This window comes from Rhinolophus sinicus, chromosome 2 (genome assembly GCF_057876585.1).
Source record: "Rhinolophus sinicus isolate RSI-liver-muscle chromosome 2, RSI-T2T, whole genome shotgun sequence".
Lineage (NCBI taxonomy): Eukaryota > Metazoa > Chordata > Mammalia > Chiroptera > Rhinolophidae > Rhinolophus > Rhinolophus sinicus.
Genome location: NC_142502.1, coordinates 151,771,622 through 151,794,730, shown reverse-complemented (window position 1 = coordinate 151,794,730; position 23,109 = coordinate 151,771,622). Strand labels below are relative to the sequence as shown.

Genomic DNA, 23,109 nt, shown 5'->3' with positions numbered 1-23,109 from the left:
TTCAGCTCCATGAGGACAGGGGCTCTGTCAACAAATGTTGGTTGGATGGAAATTTGTAGCATTAAAAATTAAAGTCTGAGATAATAGCTTTCAATATTCCTTAATGATATAATGAATAGTGGAATGCAGAAGCCAAATAATGCTGAAGAGATGTATTCCACCAGTGACTGAGTACATTAGGTTGCCACAGAAATCTCTGTATGTTATTTTGTACTGTGTAAGTGACCCCTTCAAGGGTGAATGTTCTGCCCAGACCTTTTATCCAGTATCTTGGAACTGCCCCTTGTCCTCAAAAATGGATCCTTGGTAGCTATATATAGGAATGCCGTCCAGTAGAAATAAAATGTGCACCACATATGTACTTTAAAATCTTGTAGTTGCTATATTTTTTAAAAGTAAAAAGAATAGGTAAAACTAATGTTAATATTTCATTTATCCCAAGATATCCAAAACACTATCATTTCAACACGTCATCAATATAATGTAAATACAATTATTGAGATATTTTACATTCTTTTTTTATATTGTCTTTAAAATCTGATTTTTACACTTAGCAGCACATCTCAATTCAGATGATAAATTATAACAAAGTAAAATGTACTTCTACCACAATAATACAGTTATATGGAATAGAAAAATACTTTACATTGCTTTAGTTTTAAATTTTTAATTACTAACAATTAAATGAAATGAAAAATTTAGCTCCTCAAACGTGCTAACCACATTTCAAGTGCTCCATAGCCACAGTTGGCCCGTGGCTTCTGGGGGGGACAGTACGGATACAAAGCATGCTGCTCTGCCTCCTGGACATAATTGATTGGAGCAGTAGCAGGCTTCTGACCCCAGCACAGCCAATCAGATTTTCCCTCTCAGGAATTTGAATTTTGAACAGAGACACACACTGTTGGGAGTTTGGCTCTGAGTCATAGTAGTGGCCGAGTTCCAAAGCGAAGGTTGTGAGCAGCTGTTCTCAGGGTTCCCAGAGCTTTCTGGTCTTCTGTCCTTCCAGAGGCCGGGTTGGTGATTCAGTTCTTTGGGTTCCATGTGAGAGCCTGATACATTTCCAGTAAGCTTTTATTTTCCTTTGGGCCAGCTCAAACTGCTTTCTGTTACTTGTAATGACATTAATAAAAAGTAAAATGAACAAAAAAATCTTAAATTTCTTTCAAAGGAAATACATAGAATATAATTATGCAGGAGGGTATACATTTATGCAAAATTGCTTTGACTACTTTAAAAAATTGTAATTGTCCAGGGTGTTATCAACTCTCAACAACATGGAGCAGGGTGTAGATAATTCAAAACAGTAACTCGATACAAACAGAGCATCTATTTGGTTTGGGAATGCATTTATGTGAATTGGGGGTGGGAATGGGAGCAGAGCAGAAACAAGATACAGCTTCCTAATTGTTTTACAGAGGATTTAATCAGCATGAATTCTCCAAGAATGACGTTGATCACACAGCAGGTGCTTGATAAATGCATGTTGATTAATTGACTTAGAATACACCAGCTGTTGGTGAAAAAATGTGATCCACAATCAAACCATTTGACAGAAGAAAGCCAGGATGGCTTTTAAAATTAGTAACAACGTGGAATTCTATATGCAAATAATCCAGAGATGGTATTGCTGTCCTTTGTTTCCTTCCTAGATAAGAACGAGATAATCATACTCTGCTTTGAGAAGAAGGTATTTAGTGTTTAAGGCTGCAAACCTAGGTAAATACATTCTCCAGTCATTTGTTCCTCTCAAATGGGTATATGGAAGGACTTTTGGTTACATATATCTAGATTGTGTGTAGGTGTGTGTGTGTATGTGTATGTGGCGGCAGGGGAAAGGGGGACAGGCGATGGGGGGCGTGTAGTGGCGAGGTGCAATCATAAACGATCTCTCCTGTCCTGGGAAGCTTTGGTTTTTCCTCTTCTTGGCATCAGATATCAGTATCGTAAGTTTACAGGGTAGAAAAACAGAAATAAAAAAATTAGTATTTTAGAATATCACGTTTAAATGGATGGAAGTGAATCTAATTAAGCCTCTAGTATTACTGTCAGTTTACAGAAAGTATCAGACAAAAAACGCACACAGGGATACAATCGGCCAACTCCAGTATATGGAAAATTGTACAGAACCAATGACATGGGTTTGTCAACAAATTATAAATTGTATAATTATACTGTAAATGGCACAATTACATTTGAAGGAGAGTGCCACCTGGTAGAACACTATTTTAGGCTGGGTTTCCCACATACAAACCCGAGGTGGAGAGTTGCATGCAGAAGATTATTGGAGAGATACCTCTGAGGAAATGAGGAAGGTAGGACTGGACAGTGGATAAGCTGATCCCAGTGAGGTTTCAGCTGAGGCTCCAGTAATCCAATGGGGAGTTCTGCAGTAGGGGTAACCTTTCAGAGTTGTACCAAATTGAGGCAAGGGAGCCAGGCTTTGTATTCCTGCCTCAGCCAGGCATTTGATATGGGCTGCCTCCTAGCAGGGGGTATAACTTTAGGAGAAGCAGTTCCTTGCAGCAAGGGGTGTTCCCAGCAAAGGATGCAGCTGTGAGCCAACAGCAATTAATACTTCCAGCAGTTAGAGGATGAGAATGTTCCCTTGATGGAACATAACAGTATCCACTACAATGACGTAAAACAGAATTAAATCCTGAGATTACAGTGACACTTATCTATTATTCAACCTATAATCTGCAAAATAGTGGCTATTATATTTAAAAATTCAAAAATATGACTTTACCTTTAAAAGTTCTGGCATTTTATATCAATTGATTATCTTCAGTTGTATATATTCTGATCCCAGGAAATAAATCATTGTGTTGTATTTACTTGTTAAACATTTTCATTATGTCCAACTTTTCTGGAACCCTGAGTCAGGGGCACTTTCTTCACTTGGCTCTCAGGCTGCCATACTTGTTTGCACACCCCACTGGCCACTCCTTCCTCGTCTTCTCTAATGATTTCTCCTCATCTGTGGCCTTTGAATTTTGGAGTGCTTAGGGCTTAGTCCTCAGACCTCTTCTTTTTCTCTTTTTAAAAATCTTACTTTCATTTCCTAAATGTCCCCATCCGGACGCATGGCTTTAAATATCGTCTATACCTTGATGACTCACAGATGTTTATCTCCAGCCAGGTCCTCTTCCCTGAACTCCAGACTGGTACATTGAGATGCTTACTCAACATGTCTACTCGGGTGTCTACACACATCTCAAACTTAACATGCCTATAATATAACATGTCTAAAAACCAAGCCGATAATTTTTTCCCACTCCATTCCCCGCAAAACTGCGTCCTCCTATAATCTTCAAAAATCTCAGCAAATAACAGCCTCACTCTCCCCATTATTCAAGCCAAAAATCTTGGGACTCATTCTTGAGCATCTTAAACAAAATTTTGGACATTATGTCAATACACTCATGTACAATTCCTTGTGCATCTCTGATAAGGACTTTTTCTTTCTTTTTTTTTTCACATAAACACCATGCCTAACAAAATTAACATAATTGTTTAATCTCTTTTAATAACCAGTCTATGTTCAAATGTCCCTAAAGGTGTCATTTTATAGTTGCCTTGTTCAAATCAGGATTGAAATAAGGGAGAAAGTCAATTAACAAATAAATATAAAATATGTCATGTGGTCATCAATACCGCAGAGCAGGGGGGTAGATAGTACAAAGTAGAAGGGAATCGTTGCTTGGCTATTTAACCCAGAGTGCTCAGAAAAGACCTCTTTGATAAAGTGACATTTGAGCAGAGATTAGAATAATGTGTTTTAAGGAGGACATGACCAAATGTGTCATATGTTACAAATGGGTCATGAAAGGTGAGGACTGAAAATTGATCTTTGACGATGGTAACATGAGGATCACTGGGGACCTTGACTAACACTGCTTTTGTGGCGGGGGGTGGGGTGGGGTGGTGAAAGCTTGATTGGAATGGGTTCAGGAGAGAACAGGGGAGGAAGTGGGATTGGGAAGTATAGACAACTCTGTAAGAGAAGTTTTGCGTATAAGGAAGCTGACAACTGGAGCATTGGCTGGAAGAGACAGAGTCAATGGATGATTCCGCCCCCAAAGTGGGAGCTATTACAGTACAGTTGATACTAATGGGGATGATTCGGGGGGAGAAAACATTGATGATGCAGGAGAGAGCGAGAACAATTACTAGAGAGAGGGACTTGAGTATGGGGACGGGGATGGAATCCAGTGCACAAGTAGCAGGGGTGGCGTTAGGCAGGAGGCCCGACCGGACGTCTACAGTTACAGGACAGAAGGCAGAGTATGTGAGCACTAATGCTGGTTGGCCAGGAGATGTGGCTGTAGCTGTGGAAGTTCTCTTCTCAATGAAGGAGGAAGCAAAGTCATCCACAGAGGGAATCAGGAGATGTTGGAGAGCTGAAGAGGGAGGACAAGGAATTAAACGGCGCTCTAGGAAAGTCAGAGAGTAAATGGCCTCGGGAAGGTAGTGGGACTGTACTAGAGGCCCGTCTGAGGTTTGGGACAAGCATTTGCAGTGTCTTCTGTGTGGTTGTTTGTTTTTCTCCAGTCACATTTAGTTGCTGGGTGTAACACAGGAAGAGGGTTGGATTTAACTGGGGCTGGAGTTTCCCCATAGTGTACGGTGGAGGGAGAGAGAGAGAGAGGGGTAAAGGTTTTGATAGTGTATGCAAAAGAATAATTAGAATGATGGACCATGGAATAAAAGCTGGGGAAGTAGAAAAGAGAGAACGTGAGGGGGAGTAATGAGCAGTGAAAAGGTGATGAAGCAGGGCCCGGCCAGGACCCCCATATCACAGGCCTCGCAACATCCTCGCCTCACCTTTCCCTGACCTACCTATAGCTTAACAATAGATCATCCCCCTGCAGCTTGAGCTCGGAATGTCCCCGTCCCAGTTCCCTGTTTTAGAAAGTCACCCTGAAACTTATGATTACTACCCTTAAGCTTATTGATCACAATCTCTGTGGTCTAGCATTCTTTCCAGGCGACTCCCATCATTGTTCCTGGGTTGCTGACGCCACTGGAGAACCATGTTGCCAAAGGGAAGGCTGCACCACAGACCCAGATCCCAGAAACTTCACGTAGCCTCTGGAGGAACACCCAGATTTTCCTTAACATACCCTAAGCCAGTGTGAGAATATAAAAGCAGTTTTTGAAGGTGTTAACCTGCTGCCTTCTCAGACCACTGGTGCTCTGACAATAAACATTTATACTATAGCCCAACTCCTGTGTCGGTTCATTGGCTGAGCGGAGCAGGCAGCATGAGCCCTGGAGTGGGTTGCCCTCCAGTTTCAATGATAATGGTCTGTAAACTTCAGAAGCATTGTGTAGTTAACAGTATAGAGTGAACTGGAAAAATAGGAGGTGGTGGTAGATATAAAGCAAAAACATGTAGTCACAAAATAAGGGAATGGGAAAATTGGCAGTTTTATGCACTGATAGTGGGAATATAAATTGGTAGCACTCATATGGGGGATAATGTTGAAGTATTTACCAAATGTTAAATGCCTTTCACCTAGCAATTTTTCTTCCTAGAATTCATTTGACAGATATAGTTGCAGTTGGCATAAAACATACCAGGGTGTTCTTTGCAGCATTATTTGTAACAGCAAAAGACCAGAAAAAACCTAAATTTCCATCAATAAGGGACTTAATAAATAAATTGTAACACAACTCTAAAAGCTAATATTAGCAGCCATTTCAAAAGGATGATTTAGAAAATCACCATTTTAAAACTTCAACGTAATTGATTCAAGCAAGGGTCATCAGTGGATGCTAAAATTGAAACAGAGGGTCCTCATAATTCTGATTTGATTTACACTGTAATTTTAAAACAATCTTTTTTTGATTCTTTTCTCTCAGCACCCTTCCCTGACCTGATCTTAGTCTCTCACCTTTGATAATCATTGACCGCTGAGGCTGCAGAACGTAATAGGCTGGCTTGTCACAAGGTTTAAGACCCCTGGCAGGCTACTGGCAGGCTAAAGATAACATCTTAATCTAAGTTACGTTTCAGCTCCTGAACCCTTAAATTAGGATGACCCCCGTGGCTACCTCTCCTTGAAACTGGTTCTGGACACTGGAGCTGACCTTGGAGTTGACTTCAAGACATGAAGAAATGATTTATTACCCTCATCTCACCTCTGACCAACAGCTCCCAACAAGACCCCAGACCCCTAACCCACAATGATTTTGTGATTTTGTGCTCTATAATCTGTAACCTACATGCCATCAGGCAGTCAGGTCTTTTAGACCATGAACTTGTCCATCTCCAAACTGGTCAATTTTAATAAACTTCATTCCTTTCTTTACTGCAAACTTCTGCTCATGCAATTTTTGGCCAGAGTGCGCCGGCAGACGAATTTAATTGGGCTTTGGTAACAAAACCACTAGGTGAAAGGTGGTTGGGAAACAGGATATTCACATTGTCTCAAAGAAATCACCCCACAGCTTATTTATTAATTATAAAGGGGAGAACACCTTTGCATTGGAGAAATCTAGCCAACACCACTTGAACCAAATGATCATTAGCATCATCAACAATGAGACAAAGTGGCATTATGGGTCTTCTGATGTGAATGTGATGAGAAGCGCATGCTTTTCCTATGATATTCGTACAAAAGAAGTTTAACCTGAATCTAACCACGAAGCAATTAGATAAATCCAAAATGTGGGACATTTGACTAAGCAATTGCCTGGACTCTTCAAAAATGTCAATGCCATGAAAGACAAAAAATAAAGTAAAATAAAATATAAGCAAGAAACAATAAAGGAAACTAAAGAGATATTTCTATTACATGTTAACAAGTGAGCCTTGATTGAATTCTGCATAGAAAAAAAAGCTATAAAGGGCATTTTGGGGAATACCTGGGGAAATTTAGATATGGGTTATGTCATAGGTATTCTGGAATTGACATTAGATTTCTTGAGTCCAATAACAGGATTGTGGTTTTGTAAGAAAATGTCCCTGTTCTAGGAGAAACATGCAAGTGGTGAATTGTCATGCTGCCTGCAATGTGCTTCAAATGAGTCAGCAAAAACAAAGCAATAAAGCAAATGTGGCAAATCTTAACCATTCATGAATCTAGATAAAAGGCCTTCAAGCATTTCTTCACACCATTCTTTCAGCTTTTTCTGTAGCCTTGACAATTTCTGATTGTTATGTCATTGTCATTGGAACCAAGATTTTCAGCATAAGGGAGAAGAGATGGAAATATAAACTCAAACAAGCAAGTAAAATCTGTAATATTAAATTTGAACAGTTTTTTTTTTTTTTTAAATAAAACATGTAGAGCCCCTGGGGAGAGGGAAATGAAATCCTAGTACATAATTTTCCTTAAAAAAGTAATCAACAATATTTACATAGTTATAATATGTCAATGATTGTTAGTGATTTTCAACTTTTAGAAGAAGCCGATGAAGAAAATGGGTAAAACAAATATAGTTACTAGAGAAAATATAAATGCCAACCTTTATAATGTGAAAATAAAGATATAAGCACAGAAAGCAGGAGGAAGATGGAGAAGAGTTGGGAGAACTTATCTTCTCACCTCATACAGTGATTTACCAAGTAAATCAAGAAAAAGCATTGTTTAGAATTAGGGAAGTAGCCATTAGAAAGCCTTGAAACAGAAACAATTAAAAGTGGTTTCTTCTGGAAAATCAAATTAGGGGTGGGGCAGTAGATGACCTACTATATTATTTTTTTTTTCATGTGAGTGATTATTGTGATAAAATGTTTTAAAATAAGGAAATTTTAATAAGGCAAAGGGAATGACTTACAATTCATAATGCCTCTACAAGCAAAATAGAAACCTGGTGTTTAAATTACATCACAGGAATTCCAGGGTGGGATTGATTATTAGAAGATCTATCAGCTTGAACAGTAGAGGAGACTGATGTAGAGCGGGAGGGGAGAGGAGGGAAGGAGGAGAGGGGAAGAAGAGGGCGAGGAAAATAAGCTTATTGAAATATAAGGTTTGGCTGTCAGAATAATTTTGAGAATTGTACGTGTATTAATCATTTTATTCTCTATCCAGTAGTGTCCCAGGAACTAGGAAATTGAGCCAAAGCTCTGGAGAAAGAAAGATGTCTATTAATTTAGAAAAGAGTAAAATCCCTGGATCTCTGACTGTGTGACATGCAGAAAGCAGTACGGCTCTGCATGTGGAGGTAGCAGGGCATACTGCTCTCCTCTCAGCAGACTGGACACCCAGGCTGGACAGGTACCAAGAAGGATCCTGCTGGCCAGCACGGGAATCCTTGCAGAAGCACATGCATTACCTGGTGAATTCTCAGAGAGAGATGAGGTCTTGCATGGCTGTGGGTGTAGGCTAAGCTAGAAAAATACTGTCTTTTCAATGTTATTACGTATAACCCATGGTAGCCACAGCCTGGTGTGGCCTATAAAAACATGATAAGCACAGCTGATTTTACAGCAAAATGCTTTAAGGGAGACTAACTATTATAATATGAGTAAAGATACATCAAAATATGGACGCATAGGTGCTATAATGGTAAGTTCCAGGTATAATCCAACAATAAAAGGGAGTTTTGAATGGACAGAGACTCAAGGAGAAGCCTTTCTGGTTGCAGCGTCATGGGGATAACATGGATTATCCTATTGTTCCTTAGTATCTGTTGCCCTATGAAAGGAGTATGTCTACCACCCCACTACCATCAAGGTTAGCCACATGACCTGCTTTAGCCTATGGAATATATGCCCCACATACGAGCAGAAGCTTTAGGAGACAACCTGTGATTCAGCCATGTCTCACATAAAGGCTGTCCTTTCTGCCTACATCCTGGAATGAGTAATAAACCTTTGTTGTAAGTCCCTGGGATTTGGGCGGTTGTTTATCCCACAACATAACCTAGTGAAAGCTAACTAATATATAGTAGAGCATAATGTGCAAACCTTTTGTACTAGCACTTAGAAAAACGAATTGAATTATAAACACACATAATTTTAAATGCATATTTAAACTCCTTTATGACCTCTAAATTAAGGGGATATAAAAACAAAGTGTAAGGGCTTGAAATGATGCTGCAGCTATACGCATAAATAGCAATAAGAAAAAAAAAGAAATATAATAAAGTAACCTAAAAAAAATCTAGAAAAGGAAATGGGTGATATCTTAAAGGCAAGACAGAAAAAGGGAAATATTAAAAACAAAAGCAGAAATGAACAAAATGAGTAATAGAAAAGCAGAACACTAAACAAACATACCCAATGACTATATCTATTTATTTAAAAATTGTTTCTAGAATGTAGCCCCTCTGTTTTGTGGTCCCTCTCTCTTAATTTACCAGCTCTCATGGGTTTGCTGTTCACTTGGAGAAAATGACTACATTTTTGATACATTAATAAATAACATTTAGTAACAACAAATCAAGGTTATATACAGAACCTATTTAAATTCTGAACAAATGCTTACGCTTCCTTTTAAAAATAGAACAATATTATTCTCCATCAGAAACTACATCTTGACCACAACCTTGTCATGATCTAGGTCAGTGTTTTTCAGTTGAGGGTTGCCACCTACTACCCTGTTTCCCCGAAAATAAGACCTAGCCGGACAATCAGCTCTAATGCATCTTTTGGAGCAAAAAAAAGAATTAATTATATTATATTACATTATATATTATATTACATTGCATTACATTACATTACATTATATAAGACCCGGTCTTATATTAATGTTTCCTCCAAAAGACATGTTAGAGCTGAGAATAGAACTGAAAATCTCAGAGTGTAATACATGTAGTAAAAATAAGTACTGTTTCATGAAATGTTAGTTTGGTTTTACGTGTGTGTCTTAGGTTGAAATCAAAATGTATATCTTAACTGTAGGTGGGCTGGAGTAAAAAAAAAATTGAAAGTCACTGATTTAGGACCATGGAAAGTAATGTTCAAAATACTTCACAACTGGTAAAGCTTGGGCATAGCAGTCAGAACTAAAGCTGTTTGCAGTTTGGGGACAGAGCTCCAGGGAACTCTGCAATGACAGGAGTGACCCCTTTTGTTACTGGATTGAGAGTCCCAAGGGAGCCTAAGGATGGCAGAGGCAGCAGAGGGCTTGGGGCAGTGGCTTTATGGGTATATTAGTTTTCTATTGCTGCAGTAACAAATTGCCACAAACACAGTGTCTTCAAATAACACAAATCTATTATCTTACAGTTCTGTTGGACAGAAATCAGGCGGTCTCACTGACCTGAAATCAAGGCGCTGACACAGCTCTATGCCTTTCTGAAGGCTCTGAGGGAGAATCTGTTTCCCTGTCTTTTTCAGCTTCTTGAGACTGCCCACATCCCTTGACTCGTGGTCCCCTTCCTCTGTCTTCAAAGCCATCGACATTACATCTCCCTTTCGCTCTCCTTTCATTGTCACGTCTTCCTCTGATCACAGCTGGGAAAAAGTCTACTTTTAAAGATCCATGTGATTCGAGGCCCTTGGATATTCCAGAATAATCTACTCATTTCGATATCCTTAATCACACCTGCAAAGTTCTTTCTGCCATGTAAGATAACACTTCTACAGGTTCTACAGGTGCAGAGAATGGACATCTTTGGGGACCATTATTCTGCCTACCACAATGGGTTTGGAAATGTTTTGTTATTTGAGCAAACAGCACAGCGAAACCTGTGCAGGCTGTCTAAGCGGAACTGAACACAGGGTGTTTGTAAAATGATCCACTTGGAGGCTCTGTGTAGTACTCGGTGAATGTGTTTTGAATGTTCACCCTATAACCTCCAAGAGAAGGGGAAATTTTACGGTACACAAACCAATATAACTTAATCCACTGCTCTTTACCTCTCTAGTATTTTCCTAGGAAATGGGTTGACTACTTTAGATCCAGGAGACCTGGAAGAGAGTTGTGCACAAACTTAAGAAAAGTATCTGACAGAAACACTCTCCCTTTTATCACGTGTGAAAAATTTAATGCATATATATATATATTAATATATATAAATTTATTTTTATACTAATTTTCATTACTTATACAGTATGCATTTTATGATGATAGCAAGTGATAGCTTAAAAAACACTAAGGTCCAGAAATCCATTCTGACTTTTGTAATTCTAAAATATTTCATAATTCCAAAAGCCTCTAGAACAGCATTTTAGAGTGGTACGCTACAAAACGTAGTCTTGAGCTTAGGATTTTTACACACACACACACACACACACACACACACACACACACACAAGGAGCGATGTTCATTTTAAAAGCTAATATTGTTAAGTTCAAAAGATTTCTAAAATTCAAATCTTATGTATTTTTTTTATAGAGTAGAACTTTCAAAACAGTTTCTGAAATTTCTGCATGTTTACCCATTGAGTATTCATCCTGTTCAGCATTGCTCACTGAGTTTTTATGCCAGCTAACAAAATAGGAATTAACTCAGTCCTGAGTCATATAAGCCACAAAACCCCAATGAACTCTAACAAAGCATTTTGTGAATCAGAGTGAGGATGGAAGGAATACAAAGAAGTTAAAAAAAATTACACGTCAGGTATCAACTGATGGTAATATGAGCCTTTTACAAATGCTAGTGGATATGCCAGGGTGGAATACGAGAGGAAGCTAATTTTGGAACATAACTCTATCATGCTGTTTCACTCAGTTGTCTAAAGGCATTGAAGGATGGTAATTTATGTAGTTTGTATTTTTGGTGACTCCTTTTTTTCTTCCATTGTAAGGAATTTACATATAACTAGTTAGATTTTTTTTTTCTACTTACGAAATTCATTGGCTCTTGCTACTCAGACAAAAGGAAAGGTTTTTACTGTTGTTCCATCGCCACCCTCAATTTTAAAGGAAGATGTTTTCTAATTGGAAAGATGGAATCCTTTTCAAAATCCATGCTGGACTTTCATCAAGTTAATTATTCATGTGTCTGCTCCTGGGCCTGTTCTGCCCTGCCCATTCTTTCCCTTTCTCAACTATCCTGGCTCCCTATCTTGGTCTTGTGCTGCATCTTAATATGCTTCAACAGCAAGATTTCTTAAGAAATGATTGCAATGAAAGTGATTAGTGCTACACACTTATCCAGTCCATTCAGAAGTAATTTTCTATCAAATGTAATTGATCAAAAATGATTACCATCTACCTAATTGATAATATGATTGTGCCAGTTATTTCGCTGTTGGCACAATGCCACACTCCCCCTTCTGTGCTCTAATTGGAGGGGCTGGAAGCCTGTAACTCCATGCTCCAGAATCCTTTACCAACAGGCTTCTGGTCAGGTTTGGTCAAGGGGAAATCACTGGGGGAGAAAAGAAGCCATTCTAATCTGGTATCAGTGGTAACGGTGTCTCAATGGCAGACTGGGCACTGGCCACATAGTGCCCCTTCTGTGAAGGTTCAGTTCCTCCACTGGCCACACAGTAACCACCGACAGCAAATGTAGCTGGTGGGCTACAGCCTAAGAGTGATGGTAGCAGCTTTCTCATCTCTTTTCTCTCCCTTCCTCCTCCAGTCCTTTCAACACCTTTGTAACCATTTCCCAGAATTAATCCCTTTCAGTTTAAACTGTGTCCAGTGGTTTCTGTTTTCCTGACTGGGCTGATTGGATTGATTATAGACAAATTATTTCCTAAACTACCAGAGCTTTGGGAAATCAAGATGTTTATAAGTGAAAATGGTGTAACATTTCTCTGGAAACCACTCCTCCCCACAAACTGTTACCAGGCGTTTGACGCAGTTGTTAGTCCTAAGCACATAAGGCTCCACCCAAATGCAATGAAGTAAGGAGTTTGACTGAGTCCTATTTCAGGGCTACAAATGTGATACCCAATGTGTAGTTTGGACACCCTGAAAAATGGTTTTGGGCAGCAACAGTCCTTGGCCTATGGGCGATACAAATACTTTATCTAGGTTTATCTGCTGTTCAGGGATTCTCCTGGCTCAGGCTCCAGTACGTCCTTGAAAATTCATTGAGAATATTCAGTAGTTTGCAAGCGGGGAAAGAAGTGGGTCAGGCAATAGAAGGTTTAGGCACCTAACCGAAGGTAGAAAGGTGGTTTAGCTGCTGTCCTTCCTAGTTCTTCACCTGTTTGACAAATTGTCCAATAGGATTCTCAAAGGCTACTTCCAGCCTTTGTTTCACAGGTCGGGGGTTTGGGATGGAAAACTCCAAAGGGAATGGTGTTAATTAGGGGTAACTTTTCTGTAGATGGTTAATGTCATATTGGAGAGGGTTCCTGTGGCTGCCACCACTTCTGGGCTCCTCAAATTCTCCACTTCAGGACCAAATGATGCATTTATCTGGGCAAGTTTTTATTTAGTGTCTGTCTCGGCTTGAGGTCTGTTTTTACTCATCACTACACATTCAGGGCATATCTATATACATATATACACATATATATACATATATATATTCTTTCATTCAGTCTTTCACTCATTCAATTAATATTAAATGTCTATTTTATTACCAACACACCAACATAACAATGACCTCTTCAAAAGCTTCAGGAGTTACCAGCAAAAAATTTTCAACACTCTTAAAGTGACTTTTCCTCTAACAAAATCTTCCCTGTGCACCCCTGAGTTTAAGCAAAAGTTGTTATTTCTAAATTGATTTGCAGATATTCTGGAGTGTGATTTGCCTAAATTGTCCTAACTCTGCTGGCAAGAGCCCTCCGTCTACATGTGATAGCCCAGTGCTCTCAACACCAGTGAGTCTCAAACTTTAATGACGTACATGTATGAAATGAGTAGGTATTACTTTTGATTATGAAAATAGACAACAAAAGAAACTTCCAGTTTGGGGAGAGGAATGTAAAATACTTTAAAGAGTTTAGCAAGATGCTTGGAAATAAGAGTTTAGCAAAACGCTTGGAAATTCAGTAAATATATAAAACTGAAACAACATTCAAATGTACCAACAATGCTCAGTTTGAAATATATAATTAAAAAGGAAGCTTAACTTAAAATAGCAGCAGACATGAATATATGTTAATGACCTTAATGAAACTATCTTGCCAATATGAAGAAAACTAGAAGATTTTCCTGAAAGATAGTAAGTACAAGAAAAGCGGTACCATATTTTATAAGACTAATATTTTAATGTCATTCTCTCATCAATTAATTTACTTAAAGCAATTAGGCAAAATCCCAATAAAAATACGTTAGAAGAACTTGAGAAAATAATTTTGAAATTTATCTGAAAGAATAAACAGGTGAAAATAGCTAATATCTATAGCCATAATAAAAAATGATCTTATATTACATTAATTTTTAAAATGATATAATCACAGAAAAATAAAAAGGATTGTCTCATGTTTTATGTTATTTCTTGAGTTCGTATTATTTTGTTAGCAAAATGTTTTCCTAAGAAACAATGCAAACTTAAATTTTATATCATAAACTGTGAGTTGGTGGGGATCAAGGTAATAAGGCTATATTTAATCAAGATGTTAGACTAATCTCAGTTACTGACCTGAATGAAGTGTAGCATCTCATTTCTGCTCCTTCCTGAAGCATTCTGAGTCATCTCTTTCACCTCTATTAGAATGGCCTCCATCACCAGACTCAGCATCTTTATAGAAAATTGAGTTTTTTTAAGTATCCAGTCAGTCCAATATTTCAATGTTTTCAATATCTGGATTCCAGCCACATATAATTTCATTTAAAATTAGCTTTTGGCTTTTATATTTAGGCAGCTACCATTATTTTCAACTACTGAAGATTATAACTTGAATGATTGTATTAAATGATGAAGTTTAGCTTCAAATGAGTGGTTGTTCCAACCTTTCTAAAAATTAGTGCTTATCAATTTGTTAATCAAACAATAATTCACTGAAATTATTCCTTGATCCTATTAGGTCATTTGAAACCATAAAACTTTTCAAGCATACATTCAAATTGCTCATAAAGAAATACAAGAAGCAACACATGCAGTATTGTTACAATAATACAACCTCTAAATCTTAAAATTTTCATAATAATGGAGCTGATGTGGACACTACATGTAAAACTGGTATATAATGAAGTACGTACTTTTAGCAATGTTTAAAGTGTAATTACAGTAATGGATTCAGTAAAATGGCTCCATCTTTGAAAAGCAGTTCAATAATATAGCTGCAATTTCCATACTTAGATGTCAATTCTATTCTTATGTTTTCATTACAATTTTTTTTGGAAACTCTTCTTGATCATCTTTTACCCATGACTGTTTTGATATCTATCACTATACATGGCAAAATGTTCATGTCCAATAATTAAACCAAATTATTGCTGGTTTAATTGGATGGAGAGATTAAACATTTACTCTGCAAAGATCAATATATTTCTGCAAAATCATCAAAATCCAGTTTGAATATATGTAAAATAAACCCATTCCCAAGTTAAATTCTTAATGAGTAACGTGTATGATTCTCTATAATGAAAACTGCAATTCTTACTGAGAGATCTAAATAGAGGCTTAAATAAATGGGGAAAACATCATGTTCTTTCATGGGAAAAAGAAATATAAGGATCTTTTTTCTTTTGAAATATAAGGATCTTGATGTTTCTCAAATTAACTTATAGCTTTGATGCCATTCTAATTAAAACATTATTTTTGGAGGCCTTAAGAATAGTAAAATGCATAGGAAAAAACAAAAAATATAAAAGATATTTAATCTGATAATAAAATACATCAGATAAGCTACGTTACTATTAGATAACTAAATATATTACTATAGTTTAAAAGAAAGCCTTTGACTGATCGTCCGTCCCCCCACTGCCCCCTATACTAATAAGAAACCAAGTTCCTTAAGACCTCTGGGCCATGTGAAGTTTGGTCTTGGTAGGTGTCGATTTCTTTTCCTTTTTCTTTTTTCCTGTGATCTGCCACCTGGTGGCCTGAACCATCAACTACGTTTTCACTGTGGCAAGATGCCTAGGGTTGGCTGTTGTTTTCTCCTTTAGTTTACACTTCTGCTGACTAGCCAAGGAATTAGAGGTGAGTGACAGGGTCAAAGGGCACTAAATGACATCCTCCAATCTTACTTAAAAGCACTCCTATATAAAATGACATGATGTCTGGGTTTGGCAAAAATGTTGACAACTGGTTGAAGTACGGTGCTTCTTTTGTGTATGTTTGCAAATCTGTATAATAAGAGGTTAAAAATAGAAAAAAAACATTGCTCTCAAAATTATAAATGGTCAATTAGTATATGAAAGAATCCTCAATCTCATTAACAATTAAACATAGGCAAACTACTAGGCAAACTACAATGACTAAATATTTTTTACGCTTCAGTTGAAAAAAAGCACTAAAACGCTAATGGTTTTTAGTGCTGAAAAGGTGTGGAAAAATAAACACATAATCTTTTGGTGAGAATTAATACTGTCTTTTGGAGAGCAACTTGGTAACACTGATGGAAAATTTTATTGTTCTAAAAATGTTTCATATCCTTAAACTCAGAATTCCACTTCTGTTTTAGGAAACTACTCAGGCAAGAATGCAAAAATACATGCATACTGGTATTTATTGTAGCATTGTTTAAAAGGGCAAAAAATTGGAAATGAGCATGACTAATACATTCATTAAATAAAGGAACATCTGTATAATGAAATACCATGCATCAATCTAAAAAAACCAATTTTTTTTGTATTAATATTGAAAGATATCCTTGGAAAATGAGGTAAAAACAAGTTGTAGAAATAGGAATGGCCTCATTTTGGTTAAACATAATATATGCTAATATGTGCATTAAAAAAATCTGAAGGTAAATAACCACACCATTCGCAGTTTTTTTTAGGTGGTAGGAAAAAAGAAGACTTTTACTTTGTTGCGTAGTTCTATGATGTTTGAGTTTTCCTCGATGTACACATATTAGTTTTCCAACAGAGAAAGCAATAAAGATAAATTTTAAAAATGAATAAATAAAAGAGTGGTTCCCTGCCTTCCTTAAAAAATGTTCCATTATTAAGCCCAATTTCCCACTGCCTCCCACATCAGGATGCTTCCCAATCAGGATGCTTCCATCTCTTCTGAAGGTGGAAGAAGCTTTTGTCATCCTTTTTTGTTAGAGAGTCTTGATCTCAATGTCCTGGGCTCCAAATATGAATCTTGAAATTTTCTTTACATTTCTCCCAGAATATTCTAAAAGGGACTAGAGCAAATAGGACCTTCACTGACTTCCTTACCATGTCAGAAGCCCAAACTACCAAATTTATCAAGCCCACACTAGTGGCCTCCACAGCGGGTACACAAGATACTCACGGGTACTCAGGGAAAAAGAATTAGATTTTTAACCTATATATTTTTACATTACCCTTTGTTAATTTCAATTTTTTTTAAGTTTAAAAAAATATGTATTATACAACTGTTTATATTAATATATATGTATGTACATGTATGTAATTCATTAGTAAATATATATTCACACATTAAGGGGAATAGTAAATAATTTTTTATTGATTAAGTATTTGGTCATAAAATTTAAAGTATTTGGTCAAAAAAATTAAGCCATTAATGTAGGCTACAGATGCTTTTAAGAGAACTAAAAGCAGATCTAAGTCAGGTATAAACATATTCTATAAATTAGTCATCCTTCCCAAAGTCACAATACAGTAGTTAAAAGGAAAAAAAGATCACACAGGAAAACAGGTGAGAAAACCTAATGGAAGAATGGAAGACAAATGCAAGAATCATCTCAGTAGGTAATAAAAGGTAGACAGGAAGAGAAGAAAGTAAAACAGGAAAATTATCTACACATACATAAACAAAACAATGAAAACAGACATAATGAATAAAGAAAGGGAGGTGAAATAAAAAGAAATAATTCACAAAAAAGGCCCTGAATATTTAGAGATCAAGTGAAAGTAAGCAAACAGTCATACAGTTGGAATTGCAAATACCATGTCCAGAGTTCTTTATTTCAGTGTCTATCTAGCATAGCGCTTGGTATGTAGGAAGCACTCAATGAATAAAGAAAGGTTTTTAAGCTATGCTATTTTAGATCAAATGACTGTGTTTAGCCACAATTTGAAAAGTCATTGTATTTTTGTTATTTATTTGCTGCTATTTTAAATCAAGCTGCTGAATGTTTTATAGATTATGAGGAATAAAAAACAACAGACATTCAAAAGAAAATGGAAATGTGATGCTACATCTGCAAATGCAATAAAAATCTAAAAATTCATTGGAGAACTTGAAGATATGGCAGGTAATTATTTATTTGCCAGCCCACAGAAACCTCCTCAATCCCTGTGCTGTTATATAAACCAAATGATCAAGTAAGAATATTTGCAAGGAACCTATAATTTAGAACTTCTAAAAAGACTTGCTATAGCCAGAATAAAAGCAATTTATAGGATTAAAGGAATGACCTTTTTTCTCTCTTTACTTGAAAGCTGAATTCATACCATTTGGAGTAGCAATTAGGTCGTTCATCAGCGATGTTTTATATGTTGTATAAACTACAAATGATAATGACACTTCTATTGAATTGGTATTTTTATGCCTGTTGCTAATAATAACTTTAAGCCATCTAATCGAGAATGCAAGCATGTTTTGTTCAAGTTAAAAAAAATATCTGCTCTACCAGTAGTCACACCTTTACTCTCTCTCCCAGGGGCAGAAAAGAGAAATGGATTCTTTTTAGGCAAATATGAGGCACTATATACTGAAATCATCATTCACATATTCATGAAATATTCATTACGGGGCTCTTAACGCCAAACATTGTGTTGAAATTGGAAATACATCTGTGAAATTAAAAAGTCTGCTTCCTGGGGAACTCACAATCATTTCTCTATTCCTCCTCTGATTAAATCAACAATCTCCAAATTATCTGAGATTTATCTGTCCGTGGGTATGGATATATAGACTCATGGAAGTAAAACACTAATAAAAAGGATAAGAATTACTTAGCATTTAACCATGATTACTGCAGAATGCACAATGCTTTCTCTTAAAAAAAAAGACTATAGGTACAATTGTCTAAAAACTGCATACTGTGTGATTTAGTAATTCCACTTTTAGGAATGGTAAAGACCAGGTGCAAAGATTTAGTTACAAGGATGGTTACTATAGAATTCTTTTTTAAACAGTACAAGAAACAGCCTAGATCAATACAGCCTTATTTAAATAAATTGTGCTATGCTCACACAACGTAAAAGTAGGTACTATAGACTGAATTATTTGCATGCCCCCAAAATTCCTACGTTGAAATCCTAACCCACAATGTGATGGTCTTAGGAAGTGGAGCCTTTGGTAGGTAATTATGTCATGTGGGTGGAGCCCTCATAAAATGGGATTAGTGCCCCTATAAAAGAGACCCTGGAAACTCCTTTACCTCTTTGACCTGTGAGGACACAGAGAGAAGATGGCTGTCTTTCAACCAGAAAGAGGGCTCTCACCAGACACTGAATCTGCTGACTCCCTGACCTTGGATTTCCCAGTCTCCAGAACTGTGAAAAATAAATTTTTTTATAAGATACCTAGTACATGGTACTCTGTCATAGCAGCCTGAGCTAAGACACTAGGTAGCATTAAAAAGGATCATGTAGAAATGTTTTTAGTGACATGGAAAAATGTCTGTGATGTATTTTAAAGTGTAAATAGGAAGTTACCTTGTTGATTAAGTATCAAGTAAAGGGAAGTACAAGCCCTAAGTTTGCTTTGATCCTGGGGAAAAAACTTGACCTTATAGTCTCCGTTTTCCCATCTGTTATGGGCTGATGTGTCCCCCCAAATTCGTATGTTGTAGTCCTAACCTCCAGTACCTAAGAGTTTGACTATATTTGGAGATAAGGCCTTTAAAGGGGTAATTAAGTTAAAATGAAGTCCTTAGAGTGGGCCCTAATCCAATATGACTATTGTAAGGAAGGAAAAAAACTTTTCTCTACCCTCTTAAGTCTAGTACCTGGATCTTGTGAATTAAACTGACAAAGGACAGATTAATAGGAGAGAAGGCATACAATTTTATTAATATTAAAATTTTTATGTGTGTGGGGGGCTTCACAAAAATGAAGTGAAAAAATCAAAGAGCAAATAGTTGGGGGCTTACATATCATTTTAACAAAGGGTGATAAATTGTGGAGAAGTGACTAGACAAAGGAATGGGGATTTGGACTCCTAGGGCTGATAAATTGTGTGAATGACTAGGAAATATATGGGGAGGGTTAAGATACTGCTAACGGAAGATAAGGATTATTTTAGTAAGATCTGTTCATACAGACTCATCTCAGCATTGACTCCTCATCTCTAGTAATAAGAGTGCCCTCCTCTCCTCTCCTCTTTCTGGTATAGGGACAGTACCTTTCTACAGGAAATTTATGCTCTGCTTTTATGCAGATGGGGGAGAGCAGAGAGCTCTTCCTGTGGCTGCTTGTGTCTCAGCTGCCTTCAGCTCAAAACAATCAATATACCAAAATGGCATATTTGGGGGTATCATAATCTGATCTTCAACTGATGTCTTTACAAGAAGAAATTTGGATACAGAAGATCATGTGGACACAGCACATAGGTGGCATCTAGAAGCCAACGTGGCCTTGGAAGAAACCAAACATGCTGACACCTTGATCTCAGACTTCTCACAGTCTCCAGAACTGTGAGAAAATAAAAATTCTGTTGTTTAAGCCACCCAGCCTATGGTACTTTGTTATAGGTCCTAGCAAACTAATACACCACCTATAGGATGGGGAAAATCTTAATGACATCTTTACTTAGCTCTTAAGGTTGCACTGAGTCAACCAGATGTAAATCCCTTTGTAAACTATAAAGCACTACACAAATGTGAGTAGTTGTTATTTACATGGTCCCTGAAAAACCTGGAGGAATGCAGCCATCTTATTAAGACTGAACATTTTAAACTTTTCGTAAGGCTCAGTTCCCATACAGAGGATGGGGAAAAGCAGTTTCAGTAGTTATGCAGTAAGGAACATAAATGGCTTGCTGTAAAGGGAAAGGCAAAATAGAGAGAATGGTTTCTTATACCCACACTGCAAGTTGTTAAAAAAGAAAACAAAACACCTAGATTATATACAATAGTAATAGTTAATATGTATTGAGCATTTACTACCAAGCACAGTCCTGAGTACCTTTTATATGTGTTCTCTAAATAGAACTGTTATCAACCCTATGGTAAAAGTACTGTCTCTCTCTCTCTCTCTCTCTCTCTCTCTCTCTCTCTCTCTCTTTCTCTCTCTCTCTCTCTCTCTCTCTCTCTCTGTGGGTGTGTGTGTAGGGGGTCTATTTCAGTTTCTTCTTTTACAATACATATGCTCAATATGAAAATTTGTTTACATGATAAATAGTAATAAAATTGCTATTGATATTTTATTGCTTTTGATAAAAAGCAATAAAATTGCCAAAATGAGAAGTTGTGATTTTTTAAGAGATGACTATGTTTGCACTACTGGGAAACATGAAAAACACTACCTGACTGAACGAAGTGACCTATGGTAAACTATACAACACACACCCACCTCATCTTCTTACTCTTACTCCAATATACCGACCCAAGAGCTTGTGCACTATTCTTTTGAGTTTGTGTTTATTTCATGATAAGTATATTGAGTATGCATATTAAACCCGCATAAGCATCCTGATTATAAGAATCCCAAGTACTGAGTAAAAAGAAAAGCCTTAAGTTTTGAGGAGAAATTTGAAATAATAAAATATTTTGAAATACATGACAGAACTTACAGCGAATCCACACTGCTCACGTTCACGAACAACGCTGAGAAAATAAATGAAAAGAGAGTGTGTGCATTCCAGTTATCATCTGTGTCTAGTGGAATTGGAAAACACTTGGAAAACACTGAACATAAAGACTCTAATGCCAAGTAACACTGAATACAGTTGAACAGCACTTTGTGGCCTCTAGCCTCATTATAAACCATACAAGCAACTGCTTTTTTACGAAAAGAGGAAAGTCTCAGAACAAAAGTGGGATTTCCATTTTATGCTGACTTAGTAAACAGAATAATAAACAAGAGTAATTCAACTCTGCTATCACATTATTTTAGCCTAGGAATGATGATGTCCTTCTTTCTTTTTACCTCTTCAAAAACTGTAACACTTTACCACACCCATTTTCAGCAAATGGTGTTTGAGGCACGGTTACACAATAAAAAAATACTTGTTACCTCCCATTTAAAGTCTATATGGAAAATATGAAACTTCTATGTGGCAAAAGCCATAGTTAACTAAATTAAAAGACAAATAACAAACATGACATTGCAACATGCAACAAAGAGTTAAAATTCTTATAATGTGTAAAAAACTCTTACAAATCATTAAGAAAAAAAGAAGAACATGCTAATAAGAAACGGTCAAAGTATATGAAAAGTTAATACAGGAAGAAACACAAAGACTAATCAACATGAAAGTGCTCAACTTCAAATTTAAAAATGCAAATTAAAGTTATGCATAATTTTTAACCTGGCAAAGATGGCAAAGATGTTTTTCAAAAAGAATTAAAAAAATAGGTTCAGTAATCCTCCCTTTGGAAATTTATTCAAAGGAAATGAGACTGATATTCAAAACTATATGTGCAAATATGTCCGTTATATAATTGGTAATGAGTTTAAAAACTGCAGTCATTAAATCTAGCAATTGAGAATTGGTCAAATAAATCAAGGTATATATATATATATATATATATATATATACACACAATAAATATTTTATATATATATGTATATATATATATACATATATATACATATATATACATATATATACATATATATATATATATATATATATATATATGTATATATATATATACACACACACACACACACACTTTCATTTAGCCATTCTACCAGAATCTACTCCTTGGAATAGTTAATAAAACCAACAGTTTTTAGAGACACAAAAATGTGTTTTTCAGCAATTTGTAGAAGGGGAAAAATGAATACACTCACATCAAAGGAGGGGGAAAAAAGGGAAAAAAACTGCACACTACTGATCATATTTATGCATCCACGTATGATATTGTGTGTATACACAAACAAAATAAAAATGGAATAAATTATATTGAATACTATGCACTATAAACAAAGGAGTTTTATATGAAACTATGACTATATTAAAAGTGAAAAAAGTTCCGTAACTGTACATACGACACTATTTATGTCAATATGTAAGGTTGTT

General features: G+C 36.5%; 1 long non-coding RNA gene across 1 annotated transcript; it reads right to left on the bottom strand.

Moving 5' to 3' along the window:
- Positions 1-520: 520 nt before the first annotated feature.
- On the bottom strand, positions 521-22,501 carry LOC109438935 (uncharacterized). The gene is made up of 3 exons (XR_002136442.3): positions 21,655-22,501; positions 14,452-14,550; positions 521-1,112 (listed from the first exon to the last, which is right to left on the bottom strand). It is a non-coding gene; the product is annotated as an uncharacterized LOC109438935 (long non-coding RNA).
- Positions 22,502-23,109: the final 608 nt, after the last annotated feature.